A 14693-nucleotide genomic window follows, 5' to 3' on the forward strand; every position below is an offset into this window, starting at 1 on the left:
CTAGCTAATTGTACCAGCTGTTAGTCGGTATTTTGCCTGTCTGGCTCTTGGGGAAATTGCTGATGTTGCTGAAACCCAAGAGAAGCTGAAGACATGTCTGACACTTCCGCTGCCCGGTGGATCAACTGTGTACACATGTCCATGGCAACATGGCCCTCTGCTGCGCATGCGCACTGTCCCAGTTTGAAACATATTGTATGGCTCTCACAGAATTACATTTTAAAATGTGGCATTTATGGGTCTCTCAGCCAAAAAGGTTACTGACCCCTGCTTTAACCCCTACCAGACTAATAAACCCCTTGTGTCACTTATACTTGGCACTCAGTTCCATAAACACTTGTGATGGCTGCCGCCAATAGCGATTGGATGCAATCATTAGGGCGACAGCTTGGGGACCCAACACTATATAGATGCATCGAAATGTTGTTGCCTAGCAGTGCATCTATACGGTACTGGGGTACAGTACAATCATACGGTACAAAATGGTATGTTTATAGGATGCATTCCCGCTGTCAGAACCTGAACGTAACACAAACCGACTGGATTGCAAATACAAAATCCTGACCTGCTGTATTTTTCTGCAACTGTATTGCGAATGTGCCGCAGTTGAAGCCTATGAGAACAGACAGTGTACATTCCCACTAGGCCGACCGCCTCATGAGAAACACCCACCTGTCCCATGGATTTGGTGCTGTCGCCATCGTTCGGTCCACTGCCGGAAATCAGAGACCAGAAGAAGCATCGGGCACCCCATTGGTTTGTAAAAGTCCAATGAGAATCCTGCTGCAATAAGGAAAAATCTCATTGGTTCATAGTGGACCAATGAGAATCCTCCCTGTTGCTAGGTAGGACCCCAGTTGACTCCGATCAGTTTCAGGACAAGCGGAGGAGGAGCAGCAGTGGCGGCGGACGGGTGGTGACGCTAACAGAGCAAATGCAAAATGGCAGATCTGTAAACCAAAGCGCATCCTAAGCTGATGCGCTTATCATGCAGTTTCTGCATCAGCAGTGTTTGCATCTCAGTGTGAACCGAGCCTTACAGCAGGCTGTCATTGTTTCTCAATTCACTTCTCCTTTAATGATTTTTTTGGCTCTTGCTGGATTAAGCATTGCATAGCCCCAGCCAGTGACAGGAGTGACATCCTGCAGCTGCTGGTAGAAGGGACTTTCCTTTGAATGACTCGGCCTTCTGGCCTGTTTGTCAGAGCTCTGCAGAACTGGAAACACAAGGTGTCAGCTCTGAAGTCACATGTAACGCTATTCTTCTTCATGGGCAGATTCCTGAGCCAGCAGTCAGACTTGCTCTCCTTGCAGAGAGGATCTTGCACAACATTATTATGAGGTGTTTAATTAGCACACTGAGAATGCTGATACCCAGTGCTGGAAGTCTCTGCCAGTGCCCAGAAATAGCTACTTTCATAAGAACTCTTAGCTTCACGTTTTGGCTTTATTTATTTTTTTACTTGTTTTTGTAAAGCGATTTCCTGCGCGCTGTTTTGTTTTTTTTTTAAAGAATTTTTGAGGGGGTTTTGCCGAGCGCTTGCACTTTCTCACTTCCTGACGTTAGGTAGTTAGGAAGTAAACTCTTTGATCCAGAGAAGAATAAATACAATGTATTTATTCTTAAACGTGAACGCTATCTCTGCACAAAGCGGTTTTGTGAGCGTTTTGCGTTTTCCTATACCTTCCATTGTGGCAAAATCGCCTCACAAAATGGCCCATGCACTGCTTTTCTGAGCGGAACGCAGATGGAATGCTCCAATCTAAACGACACCATAGAGAATCATGGTGTAGCCGCTTTCAGGGCGTTTTAGAAAAAAGTCTGCGTTTAAATTTGCCCCAAAACACCTCTAGTGTGAACGAGCCCTGAGGGAGGCATTTCTCTTCAGCTTCCTGTATTTATCTGCATCTCCAGCATGGACGTCTCACCATTCCACACTGTCCCACATGGGGCCACCATTACTAGGCTGCCTCCTTTTTCACTGTCCATATACACTGCGTTATAGAGAATGCAACAGTATATATTTAAGTATTTATATAGCGCCGACATATTATGCAGCGCTGTACAGAATATATGGTCTTGTCACTAAGAGTCCTATGTCTATGTATATCGTGTAGTGCATGTATCATAGTCTAAGGTCAATTTTTAGGGGGAAGCCAATTAACTTACCTGTTTTTTGGGATGTGGGGGAAACCGGAGTGCCTGGAGGAAACCCACGCAGACACGGGGAGAACATACAAACTCTTTGCAGATGTTGATCTGGCTGGGATTCAAACTGTGGACCCAGTGCTGCAAGGCGAGAGCGCTAACCACTATGCCACCCTACTGCCCAAACAGTACGAAAATAATCTTCAGAAATGCATTGTTGTTTTTTTTTTTTTTTTTGCTTTTAATAAAAAAAAATCCAGGTATCTGGCGCAGCTGTTTATCGATGCTGACATCCAGGGCCCTGTGAAGTCCCCCGTCCTCAGTTGTAGCCCAGCCCCTTAGAGTCGTGTATAGTCATGTGACCACTGCTGTCTTGCTAGGAACTGATAGCCTGTGTTGGCTTAGCTGCAGCCTGTTTATGTTTTACAATTATAATGCTCCCCTACAACAGTACTCTTTAGAATACTAGCGCCTATTACTTCTTGTCTTCGTATTCTAGTGGTTTATATTTATGCGCTGATTATTCTGACCCCCTATTTAGTGCTTCTTTTCACAGTACTTCTCGTTATCGTGCGCGATTATACTTCACTCCTTACCCCCACCACATTTGGGGCAAGCAGACAACCAGCAAAGAGGACACAAGGGGCCATATGCAATTCACCTTTTCTCCTAGGACAGTGATTGCTAACCTTGGCACTCCAGCTGTGGTGGAACTAAAAGTCCCATGAGGCATTGCAATACTCTGACAACTCTAAAGGCAGCCATACACTGGTCGATGTGCCATCAGATCGACCAGCTGACAGATCCCTATCTGATCGAATCTGATCAGAGAGGGATCGTATGGCTGCCTTTCCTGCAAACAGATTGTGAATCGATTTCAGCCTGAAACCGATCACAATCTGTTGTGGTGGTGCTACCGCCGCTCCCCCCGCCGGTATACATTACCTGAGGCTGGCTCCCGGGCGTGATGTCCCCGTCATGTGGCACCTCCGGCTCCGGCATCCGCATAGAACTTAAGCTATCACACCAGTGACAGCGGAAGTTCAAATAGAGCGCCCTCTAGTTGTACTTCCGCTGTCACTGGCATGACAGCGGAAGTTATGCGAGGATGCCGGAGGCGCCATGACAGGAGCAGTGACGGACGGGATGCCCGGGAGCCAGCCTCAGGTAATGTATACCTGATCGGATCGGCCGCCGCTAGCGACGCGCTCCCTACCCGCGGGCGATCGAGGGTAATTTCCCGCACGGCGCGATCGACGGACCGATCCGATTTCGGGAGGAAATCGGATCGGCGGGTGCGTGTTGCGCGAACGATTGGCAGCAGATTCGATCCCAGTGATCGAATCTGCTGTCGAAACTGCCGCAAATCGGGCCAGTGTATGGCCACCTTAAGCATAACTCGGGGAGGCAGAGGCATGACGGGATTTGTAGTTTTGTCACAGCTGGAGTGCCAAGGTTAGCCATCACTGTCCTAGGAGATATTTCATCTTCTCTTTAAAATCCTTTTTAGCACTTTATAGCTGAAAAAGTATCAACAAGAAGGTGAAAAAGTACTATCCCAATTATTTTGACTATTTTCTTGCTTGCTGGTGTTTTTAACAGACATTTTAATGACAAGTTGTGAAACGATCACCTAGGTGAAAACTCTGGAGAAAAAGTGAATTGCATATGGGCCAAGGAGCCCAAAAACATACTTTGGAAACGTTCTCATTCAACCACTGCCACTGGAGGGGAAAATACCAAGAAACCCCTGCATAGACCTCAAGGAATCCTGCAGTTCAAGGAAACCCTGGCTGAGAAAGCCTGGTGTAACCAGCGCATGGTGTTTAATATGCCTGTATGTAATAAAAAACTAATTAGATGGTGTATGGGGGGGGGGGGGGGGGTAGTATATTGCATAATGCAAATGAGCTCTTAGGGAAGAGATTGCTAGAAAGGTGGGATAAATTTGAATGATTTTGTGTTTTTTATTTTTTAAAATACCATTTGTTTTTTTTCTTTCCAAAGTACTGTCATTTTGTGCCCGGTGCATTAGTCAGCTCTTATGTAAATGCGCGCACAGAACCAGTCAGTGATACATCATCAAGACAATGGAGAATGTGGAGTACTGTGGCTGTCATTGTTCTCCAGGCCCTGTAGCTGATATGAAATGATGCTGTTCTTTGACCTTTATGTCTTTGTAAATACAGTGTTTTCATGTCAGAGCTTCCCAATTAACCACTTGCCCGCTGCTTACTGCTGAAGGAGCGACTGGTTATTCGCAGTGTGAGGAAAATCAAAGGAAGCCTCTTTCCAGATTCCCTTTTTCATTATTATTTCTGATTAGAATTCTGATTCTTTATTTTATGGTCTAAAAGCCAGTGTAAGAATTTGATTTTGTTGAAAACATTGTATCCTCAATTGGATATTAATAAATACAACAATAGGTGAAACCCGCCCCACAGTGTGATGTCATGACTAAGGTCCTGACAGTTTGGTGTCTGTGAACCTCGTTGCATTGTGGGAAATACTGCTTGCTTGGCAGTTGGAAAAAGTCATCTCCCTCAGTAACGAACATTCCGTACAGATCACCTGACAGGACCAAAAATGTCGCCAAGTGATACATTTCAAAATGTAAATTAGGGAGAGTGTTTTCCCATTTACAATGAACAAACACTGACCTAAAGGATCTATAAATATTGTAAAAAAAAAAAAATTATTCATTGTTGTTTTCACTACAGTACCTCTTTATGGGCAGTTAGCAGGAAGTGAAGGCTGCTGTTCTAGGAACATGTGCTCTAAGAATGGCACAGTGGCTGCCCAACAAAAACAAGCTGTGAATCACATGCAGACCATTTCTTACTTCATGCAGATGATTTCTTGGCTAAGACTCAAGTGCTGCAAAATGAGTGCTTTCCGCTTTACTTATCATGCTGTCCTTTTGACCATCGTCTTCCCTGCCTGAGGCAACAGTTTGGTTACTATGGCCTCAATTCACTAAGGTTATCTCCTGTCTTTAATAATGTTTCTAGAGTTATCACCATGGCGATAAGGCATGTAGTATTCAGGAAATATTTTATCTCAGACAAACCTAAAGTTAAGGAGAGATCTCTAACGTTAACTCTTCAATCCTTAAAATAACTCCAGAATTCTAAAGTTAAAGACAGGCTGTTAAATAACTACAGAGGAGGTAACTTAAAGGGAAACTAAACTGAGAAGGATATGGATTTTTCCTTTTTAAAATAATACTAGTTGCCTGGCAGTCTTGCTGATCATCTGTCTCTAATACTTTTAGCCACAGCCCCTGAACAAGCATGCATAGCAGGTGCACTGACTGAAGTCAGACTGAATTAGCTGCATGCTTGTTTCAGGTGTGTGATTCAACCACTACTGCAGCCAAAGAGATCAGCAGGAGAGTCAGGCAGCTGGCATTGTTTAAAAGGAAACATCCATATCCTTCTCAGTTTAGGTTCCCTTTAAAGTGAGTGTTTACCATTTAAAAAAATAAAAAAGTCGGATACTCACCTAAGGAGAGGGAAGGCTCGGTCCTAATGAGCCTTCCCTCTCCTCTCCCGGTGCCCGGTCCCGCGCAGGATCCCCCGTTGCAGTATTCGACCAGTTCGGTCAAATACTGCCACTTCCGCATGCCGAAGGGAGCTTTCGGAAGCATTTGGGAGCACTCGGGCTCCTGATGACGCGGCCGCTCCATACTACGCATGCGCGAGCGCCCTCTATGATGCACTCGCGCGTGCGTAGTATGGAGCGGCCCGTCTTCTGGAGCCCGAGTGCTCCCGAAGACCTCCAAAGTCCCTGCGGCGGCGGACGCGAACGGGGGAGCCAGCGCAGCACCGAGGGCACCGGGAGAGGAGAGGGAAGGCTCATTAGGACCGAGCCTTCCCTCTCCTTAGGTGAGTATCTGACTTTATTTTTAATGTGGTACCCATTGGCTTTAAGGACTGAAGTGATAACTTTCTCACTGTAAAAACTTATCTCTACACTTTAATAAGGCAAGATCGATGTGTGGAGGTAAGTTTTCTCTTGCCTTATCTCCAGCATGATCTTAGTGAATTGAGGCCAATGTGACATCTGATGAAAGTGTTTTATGATTGATCTGTACCTCGTGGTCTGTTTTAAAAGCAATGCTAGCAAAAGGCTAGATCTATGAAATGTAAGTCTCATACACTTTCTATGTGGATTGCACGACTTACTGATGGTAGCATGTATGGTACACCAGATGTGCTTATGGGGCTGGAAGAAGCCCTGGGTAAGTAAAAAATAAATAAAATCTTGGTATAATACGGTCTCTGGTACACTTTAACCACTTCAGGACTGTAGGCTTACGCCTCCCTAGTGACCAGGCTATTTTTTACAATTCAGACCACTGCAGCTTTAAGGGTTGGCTGCAGGGCTGTACAACTCGGCACACAAGTGATTTTCCCCCCCCCCCTTTCTGCCCACCAACAGAGCTTTCTGTCGGTGGGTTCTGATCACTGCTGCAATGTTTAATTCTTTGTTGTTTTTTAAATAAATTTGCCCTTTTTTTTTCCCCCCCCTCTCCCCCACCCAGCCAATCACAGCACTTGGCTCTCATAGGGGGACAGCCGAGTGTCACAGTTGTCCCCAGTACAGCGCTGCCTTAGATCGCAGCGCTGCAAAACACGCCCCCAGGACTGCACGCCAATTGGCGTTAGTCGGTCTTGGGGCTGCCACAGTGTTCACACCAATCGGCATGATGCGGTCTTTAAGTAGTTAAGGGTTAGGAATCTGTAAAGGGGACGGTTCAGTGTTAAGGTGCATGCACACCTCAGACTATAGTCTTTGGAAAATGAAAGATCACAGACCAATCTTACCACCCTTCATGTAGTATGAGAGACATACCTTCCCAGTCTTTTCTATGGAGCTGAACTCCCCATCAGAAAAAAATCTTTGCAAGATGCTGCACACACAGATGCTGTACAGACACAAAAGATCAGTATCTGCAAAAGATCTGTTCCTGCCAAAAATCCATTCCTGCAAATTGCAATGATAGTCAATGAGATCTGCAGATCATCATACACACATGATTTAACTGACATTCATCTGCAGATCAGATCCACCAGGATGGATTTTCAGATCTGCGGATGATTGCTTGATCTGCAGATGAATGTCAGTTAAATCGTGTGTATGATGATCTGCAGATCTCATAGACTATCATTGCAATTTGCAGGAATGGATTTTTGTCAGGAATAGATCTTTTGCAGATACTGGTCTTTTGTGTCTGTACAGCATCTGTGTGTGCAGCATCTTGCAAAGATTTATTTCTGATGGGGAGTTCAGCTCTACAGAAAAGACTGAAGGTATGGCTCTCATACTACATGAAGGGTGGTAAGATTGGTCTGTGATCTTTCATTTTCCAAAGACTATAGTCTGATGTGTGTATGCACCTTTAGGCATTGGTAGAGGGACTGTTCTGTGTGAGAGTAGGGTTAGCTTTAGCCATTGTAAAATACCTGTAAAGTTTAGTAGAATATCGCTAATTTTAGCTATTTTACTAGCGGCATATCCCTGCGCCCTTTTTTTTCCAGCCCCCCCCCCCCCCCCCCCTTTTTTTTTTTTTTTTTTTTTACATCAGTGACTGGCATGGGAGCAGCACAGAGAGATCTCTGCTTGGATACATTGAGTGCAGGAACAGGTATCGGGTCTATCACTTACAAGCTGTTAGGTATTATAAAGAGATATACCTTCAGTTCTCTTACCTAAAGGCTTTTCCTCAGATTCTACAGCAGTCCTTGTGTTTGGTTAGTGGCAGGACTGAGAACACCCAGTGCTCATACAAGGCTTTAGAAAGTAAGGCTTGTAACAGAAGTTTTTCCATGTGCCTCTATGACCAGTGTTTACATGTGGTGATCTCTGAGGTCACACTGCCGTGTCCTGCTTACGGTTTAATCCACAGTGAGTTGTTGGCTTTTCATTCAGCGCCGCATTGATAAGCTGAGAAAAACTGCATAGCACAGGTGGGGTCTGTTGACTTATAACTGGAAATACTCGCGAAAGACATTCCATTGCAATAAATGTGGTTCTTTAGTATAATTGTGCACAACTCATAAATTCCCTTCTAGGTATCCTGGGACTCCCAGCTTCTGTTTTGCTTTAGGGTGCATTCACACTGAATTGGTTCCATTGAAGAATAATTCCCCATGTCAACTCACTACCTATACAGTTCTATGGGCCTGTTCACACTTCTGTGTTGTAGTGCGATATTCAAACTCCCTGCATACAGGGCGACATAAAATCAAGAAGTGCATATGCACCTTTACAGATAGTTTTCTGCATTACACGCCAACTTCATTTCCATCCACCTGTTATAAGCTGCAATGATTTGCTTAGCTCAACGAGCTATTCCAGTACTTGGTAGTGCGATTGAAAGGAAACAATCAGTGTTTGCAGATGACTAAGCAGTGACTCTCCTCCTTGCATGCCCATGCATCTAAAGACTGATGATACTTTCAGGCTTATGGGGTGTGTACAAGCAGATGTCCGTCACTGATGAGCTTACAAATGGTGGAGCAGGTTGTTTTTGATTTGGAGAAAAACATGTATGCATTTATTTTTACTAAATGCATCCGGTTTCCCCACTCCTGCAAAGAGACACAGTGTACAGTGACACTGGGTCCAGTTTGAGCAGCATAAAACTACATTGTTTCTAACAGGGCTGTGGAGTCGGTCCAAAAATCCACCGACTCCGACTCCTCAGTTTAGGATTCCACCGACTCCGACTCCTCGACTCCGACTCCTCTAATCTGCATATTACAATTTTGTTGATTAAAAGTATGTAACATGAAATTCGTCTCTTAACTGCCAACGCTTAGGAATTTTACAAGACAACTGAAGTGAGAAGGATATGTAGACTACTATATTTATTCCCTTTAGACTAAAACTAGTCCTTGGTAAGAGTACTTGTAAAAGGTACAAACCGGAACAAAGAACATCTATCAGGCCCTATGCAATGTAAGTGTGGGTGCATGTAAGAATGATGTGCAGGTACTCTGCAGGGGAATGAGGAGATTGTAAACAGACAACACCTCTGTGTTTAATGTGCACAGCATTCTCAGTGGATTCCCTGCAGCTCTGTGGGGAGTGCATATGTAGAGTATAGTACTACTGTGTAACAAAGTAAACCTGAGACAGATGAAATTAAGCTTTTATACATACCTGGGGCTTCCTCCAGCCGCCTTCAGGATAATCAGTCCCTCGTTGTCCTCCTCTGCCACCTGGATCTTCTGCTATGAGTCCAGGTACTTGAGCCAGTCGGGCGTAGTGCGCATGCACACACTCCGCCGCCAGGAGCATACTACACCTGTGCAGCACTATTGCGCAGGTGCAGAATGTTCCTGGCTGTGGGAGCGGCATGCGGCCGGACAGCGCTGACTGGCTGAATTACCAGGACTCATAGCAGAAGATCCGGGTGGTGGAGGACAGCGAGGGACTGATTAGCCTGAAGGGGGCTGGAGGAAGCCCCAGGTATGTATAAAACTTTACTTTTCATCCGTCTCAGTTACCCTTTAATTTGTAGTCACCAAACCAAATTTTAACAACATATCAAATGATTTGATTTCATCAGCAAAGGGAGTGCATACATTTGCATAAATCAGCATCAATGCAGAATTATTTCCATCTCGTTGACCATCTCTATTAGTGACATGGCTACACATCAGGCTTTATTCTTACAGCATAGATGTTATTTAGTATATATAAGAGATTCCTGTGTACACATCATATATACAGTCACAATCAGATATGTATATCTGACCTTAAAAATACGGGGACTGCTTTATTGAAGCAGCACAAGTAACTAATTTTGATTGGTTAATTTCATTTTTGTGGACTAAGCACAGCTATTACTGTATATATACTGTATATATACATTATTTTTAATGACTATTATCTGAGAAATAGAACATTTTGTCATATTTTCTATTTTAATTACAGTTACAAATTCATTAGGAGTTGGAGCATTTTTTGCCGACTCCGACTCCAGGCACCCAAAATTGCCCGACTCCACGACTCCGACTCCACGACTCCGACTCCGACTCCACAGCCCTGGTTTCTAAACCATGTAAGGGTTAATACTCCTTGTAAACTACTATGTAATAATATATTATGACTCCATGTATAACTAAGACAATAAAAAGTAAGGACTTCCTCTTTAGAAGCAACAGTTGAAATCATCCTTTGCTTATAAAGCCTGCTTTGATGATGTCATTCTCAGTGAGGACTCTGTTCCTGTCCTGAGTCTTGCTGAAGCGTGGCCTGCGTTGGTTACGCACATAGGTCAGCCTGACACAATAAGAGGAACATTGCCAGCCTGCATTGTTTGCCATGTGAGACTGAGCGAGATTGTGCGAAGACAGACAAAAGCTGTTCTTCCACTTGGAAGTGTGTGTGGGGACACTTTCCAGCTTCATTCTCCAACACCCTGGCCTCTGCGCACTCAGTGAGGTAACCGTGTACTTCCTGTGTGCTAGTATGCATTATCCTTCACATATGAGTGCAGAAGTTACATGCTCTGCATAATGTGAGCACTGCAGTCCATATACACGGCACACTGAAACCCAGCGACTCCTTATATCAAAGGGTTGTCTATAGGAGCGTTCGAACTTTGCTTCCGAGATGCTATATTGAAAAGGTCTCACTTTGCGTGTTTATTTGGGCTGCGTTGCTGCATGTGATCTCTGCTCATACAATTGTTTGTGCGTGTTCACGCCTCTGCGTTGTATCGGACCACATTAACGCAAAAGTGAAGCAATCTAAGAAGAAAAAAATATTACTCCCCTATGGCTAGCAAAGGCTCTGAATACCATAGAGACTTCAGTCTTCGCTCCTATTTTTTGATTGTTTTGATTGTACTTTTAATCTGGGAGAGGAGTTACTTGACAAAATAGCGGCCGTGAACATACACATAATGCTTTCCAGTTCACAATCGCAGTGTGGGAGCATTATGGATTTTTCCCACTGTGGGGAAAAAAAATCCAGCAGGGTTGTTTTTTTATGCATGCAAATTCCCTTATATTGACAGTCAGCTAGACTCAGCTGGCTGTCAGCCAACACTGCAGATTCATCGACGGAAAAACGCTGCCGGAGTGACCCAGAGCGAAGTGTTTAAGGCCCGGGTCACACTGGCACTAAGTAGTGAAACGGTAACGGATCCAATGTTAACCTATGGATCCATGCACATGGGTTGGTTCAAGCAGATCTGATCCGCTGGTCAGAACTCCAGTTTGGATCTGCAGTAATTTTTTCAGGATCAACAGATGAGTTGTATCAATCGTGCACGAACGGAACGTCGGAGATGGAAAACTGATGCCGTTAAAAACTGATCAGTTTTTCCATCCATGCCATTGGGAACCCAAGCCTTAATCTACTTACAGCAGTTTATACAATACAGTGAAAATAATGTAATAAAAAAAGTACTTCATTTTTACAATTATGTATAAAGGATTTAGTCAGTAATTGCCCATTGTAAAAGCCGTTCTCTCCGTTTGACATTCTGACATTTATCACATGGTGACATTTTTTACTGCAGGCAGGTGATGTCAGTGGAAAGATGCTGCTTGCTTTTTTGGCAGTTGGAAACGGCTGTAAACAGCAATTTCCCACAATGCAACAAGGTTCAGACAGGAAACTGCCAGGACCATGGTCCTCACAGTTTCCTGTGGGAGGGGTTTCACCGCAATATCAGCCATACAGAACCCCTGATGATCCGTTTGTGAAAAGGAATGGATTTCTCATGGGAAAGGAGGTATCAGCTACTGATTGGGGATGAAGTTCAATTCTTGGTCACTGTTTCTCTTTAAGTTTAACAACAAAAAATATGTCATATAAAACACTATTGTATATTCTGTACATGAAGACAACTTTGGATCACTGAAATGTTGTAAGTTGAGTCATTTGTAAGTAGGAGACTGTCATAAATGCCACAATTTTTTGCAAAATAGTTGAAAAACTTTTAGTACAGTATTAATCGGGGGCTGTGGAGTCTGAGTCGGCGCAATTTTGGGTACCTGGATTCGGAGTCAGTGGTTTCAACAAACTGAGGAGTCGAATGATTTTTGTACCAACTTCACTGCTCTGGTAAGTATTAAGGTGGCCACACACGATACAATAAAATGATCCGATTTTACAGTAATTTGATAAAAAACGATCGTATCTCTTGAAAAAATCGAAACCTCTTTTTTCATTCAACTGAAAAATCTGATCAGATTTCCCGTTTTTTTTTTTCCGATTTAAATCGATCCGGAATGCCAGATATTTCTCTTCAATTTCTACTAAAGATTGTATGGGGTGTGTTGGATTGTTAATTTATTAATATACACAACCTTGCAATTTTCTCTGAGTTTCCAATCATTTTTATCATAATTGAGGGAAAAAAATGAACATATGTGTGTGGTACATTGGTCATATTTTTGAAATGTTACAATCGGTCAGAAAAATTGATTGCAATTCTTAAATTGAATGAAAATTGTATGGTGTGTGGCCACCTTTAAGCCCCATCTACACCATGGGACATTGCAGCGATCCGGCGGCTCGATTAGCCGCCAGATCGCCTCTTCCGCGTGCCCGCCGCGTCCCCGCTCGCTGCGCGTGCGCCGCATTCGATTCCCCGCTCGTGCCCGCCCGTCCCCACCGGCGCCGCTTATCTCCCGCACGATTCCCTGCCATTGTCCCCTCGCGGGGATCGAGCAGGGAATCGGTGGTGCGGAGATCCGTCCTGTTGGATCTTATCAATCGAGCCGCATCAGCGGCTCGATTGATAAGGAGCATCGCGGCCGCATCTACTCGTGTAGATGCGGCTTTAGGCTGCTTACACACAGGGACGTTACAGGCGCACGTTAGTGCAGCCTGTAACGCTCCCCCAACGCACAGCAATGTAACACAAGTAGGCTGTTCACACTGTCCACGTTGCGTTACATGTAACGCTGCACGTTCTCCCGAAAGTGCAGCATGCTACGGCGTTACAGCGGCTTAAGCCGCGTTAGACTGTTTGCACATGTTCAGTCATGTTGGGGAGGAGCGGAGAGCGGCCAGGCACATGGCTAATTAATATTCACTGCATGTTGTGACGTGCAGTGTTTACTTCCTGGTGCGGCCGCTCTGTGCAGCGATTGGCCGGGCAGGACCACGTGATGCCGCATGCGTCCAAGAGTACGCATCACGGACGCCAGAGTGAGCTGCACAACGCGGCTCAATCAGACGACCACATCGAAGAGCACCAGGCCTTGCGTTAGGTGCACGTTATGCGACCTTAACGTAGCACCTAACGCAACGTCTTAGTGTGCAAGTAGCCTTAGACTAATTAGCCGAACAATTTTTGGGTACCTGGAGTCGGAGGTTTCATAAACAGAGGAGTTGGAGTTGCATGATGTTTGCACCGACTCCACAGCCCCTGTATTAATTTCACATAATGTTCTAGCAATGAGTGTAAAACTGCCTGAATTTGAGGTCTGCATTTTCTCCTATGGAATGCTGTACACTGAGTTTTTGTCCTTGTGTCCTGTTGCATTGTATTATTGTATTTGTTCTGCTAGGTTACATATGCTTAGTTTTTTTTCGGATCGTATTGCTGTCACTGAGGACACAAAGTAAACAAATGACAAACACATGACACATGCACTGTAAACTCTTAGCAACCTCCTAGGAAAAGCTGTTTATTTGCTTCTGATATCCCGCTTTCCTCTTGAAGGGATTGAAATCCTCAGCCATTTGCCTCCATACACACGCCAGATTCTCGGCATAAGCGGTCCTGATCGCCTGCCTCTACCAAGAACCATCTAGTGTTTGTATAAGACTAAAGGTGGCCACACACTATGCAATCTGACTGTACAATTTTTATACAATCGTACCAACATCCATGTAGTATAACACCAATAGATTCACTGTGACTTGGATATATTTTTCAGTTAGTCTCTTATGCTACATGAAAGTGCTAAAATTGGGGATTGATTGTACAGTCAGATTGCATGGTGTGTGGCCACCTTTAGGCCTCTTTTCCATGGGCAGTTAATAGGCAGTGAAATGCCTCTCAAACTCTCACAATTGCTCACTGCTGCCTGGTAACTGCTTGTCGCTGCTGCCTGGCAACTGCTTGCTGAGCACACAGTTCAACTGCCCATGGAATAGAGGCATAGGCCGTAGTTTTGCGGCAGGATGACGATTGCGCTTCGGGGGGAAAAACACTTCGTAAGCGGATTCCATCTTTTATTGCACCTCGCATTTTGCGATTCGCTTGTGATCTGGATGCGATCATCAAATGCCAGTAGTGGGGAAAGGGCCCTGATTGATTCAGGCCAAGTGTGCAGCTGTTCTGATGTAGCCCGTTACCTTTTCCCAGAGTTCCTCTCTGCTGTGTTTTATGGAGAAAAGCAGCCTTGTAGCTCGAGTTATCAGTTGTCAGATCTTGTGGCTGTACAGTAATTGCTGTAATTATTGATGAACATACACAGGGCTGCTGGATGCCAGCACTGAGCTCATCAGTCTGTTGTTGGTATGTGTAATGCGTGCTGGGAACATTGGACACACTGGAGCTGGA

At 44.6% G+C, this 14693-nt stretch overlaps 1 protein-coding gene across 4 annotated transcripts in view; it reads left to right on the plus strand.

Annotated features, from left to right (window-relative positions):
- The window catches only part of MIDEAS (mitotic deacetylase associated SANT domain protein), a 153192-nt gene that overhangs the window by 79373 nt on the left and 59126 nt on the right, over positions 1 to 14693 (plus strand). Inside the window, exon 1 of one of the 4 annotated variants that reach the window (XM_068254284.1) lies at positions 14259 to 14344. The exons of the other annotated variants lie outside the window; for them this stretch is intronic. The gene's annotated coding sequence lies outside the window, so the exon portion shown is untranslated. Of the gene's footprint in view, positions 1 to 14258; positions 14345 to 14693 lie in introns of those variants that run through there. 4 annotated transcript variants of the gene reach the window in all.

This window comes from Hyperolius riggenbachi, chromosome 9 (assembly GCF_040937935.1).
Source record: "Hyperolius riggenbachi isolate aHypRig1 chromosome 9, aHypRig1.pri, whole genome shotgun sequence".
NCBI lineage: Eukaryota > Metazoa > Chordata > Amphibia > Anura > Hyperoliidae > Hyperolius > Hyperolius riggenbachi.